This window comes from Pinus tabuliformis, chromosome 8, assembly GCF_031772625.1.
Source record: "Pinus tabuliformis cultivar Carrire ecotype Pingquan chromosome 8, CPIR1, whole genome shotgun sequence".
Lineage (NCBI taxonomy): Eukaryota > Viridiplantae > Streptophyta > Pinopsida > Pinales > Pinaceae > Pinus > Pinus tabuliformis.
In genome coordinates this window covers 1428647368-1428649015 of record NC_142294.1, presented here as the reverse complement: position 1 = coordinate 1428649015, position 1648 = coordinate 1428647368, and positions in this window count along the sequence as shown.

Genomic DNA, 1648 nt, shown 5'->3' with positions numbered 1-1648 from the left:
GACCAATCTTTAGTGGTCTCTGCTAGGTTTGGGTTCTCTACCACAAATTTCTTAACGAATTGTGCATTGTAAGTCGCCTGTGGTTCAGGAAGATGGTACATAAGTTTTAAATCTTGCGCAGCGAATGATCCGATGAGCCCATGTCCTTGAACCTTGAATTGTCTGTTGTTCATCTCTGCATTGTCAAGTATCCACTTGATCATATCCGTATATGGTAGAATTTTTGGCCTTGCTGCTATCCAGTGAAGAAATGAACATGCTAGCTCCTCTAAGGACACCTCGAAAGAGCGTTGTGAGCCCGCGACAGCATCAACCTTCATTATTCTAGGATTTTCTTCTTCAAGCAGCCTGTACATGCTTTCCCATGTCGATATCCCTGTGTCTCTATTACAGGCTGTGTCTGTACACAAAGGCGCCATCTCCTTCGTCTTTTCCTTCGCCTCAGAGCCTTGAGCTTTATTTCTTTCCCATTTCTTCCTGCGTTTGGCTTTGAATCGTCTTAGCTCTTCGTTCCTGCAGATTACGAGTGAAATGGAAATGACTGATCAAGGAAGGTGATGGGAGAGTTTTAAATGCAATAGATATATCAAATATGCCACCTTACGTGAAGTAATTCTTTACAAAATCACGTGTCCTCATTTCATTTAATAGCTGACAACTAATTCATTTACTATCATTAAAAATGCATGATCTTGAGTCAGATTATGGTAAGTGGCTTTTCCTTGAATAGCGTGCCCGAAAGATTCGTGATGAAGTGATTTATGATTTTCTTACGTAACATCGCAGATTGCGCCATCGCAAATTGCACCATCGCAGATCGCACGAACATAATATCGCAGCGATCGCAACATCGCAGGTCGCAGAAGTTTAATGTTTGCCGAATCTTGCCAGCTTATTTCTGCGATATGCGATCTTGCGATCGACGTTATCGCAGATCGACAAATCTTGAATTTTTTCCTTTTTTATTACTTTATTGCGATGCGATATTATGCTTAACACAAGAGTCTTGCGCATACCGATATTATACAGAAATGGAGGCATTTCCTATCTTTTTTGCAACGCGGCTTTAAAGATATTTCCCTTATCATAGACTTAGGTTAAAACATATTCAAAGGACCTTTCTAAGCTTACGATGGTAACCTTATTTGGAAGAAAGGAAACTCTTACTTTTTTCTTAAAATTTATCTAAGGGTCCCCATTCATTTAGTATTTTGGACAACACTTAAATGAACAGGGGGGGGGTGTTGCTAGCCACAACAGGAGCTTGAGGGCAAGGACCAAAAGTTGTAAAGAAGACAATGGCAGGGAGGTTGAGGCTCAGGAAATACTTGCAATCACTGAGGAGAAGCAGGTACATGTTAATGCAAAAATCCTTCAAAGATTTTCAAATTTACAAATACAGGGACATATGATAATTAGTCAAGAGCAGGAAGAGAAAACTAATGGAGCCTATGGTAGTAGATCTCAGTCCGAATATAGGTTGGATAGAGGGAACACATTTATAGGTGGCAGATCACTGGGTACACCTGACAAAAGGAATGGTATGTATGGGCATCATTCTAATTCCTCATTTAAGAAACATCATCACAGTCATCACCATCATCATCCTTACAGGAGGAGGGACTATTTTCCTGAGTTCGAAAAGGTG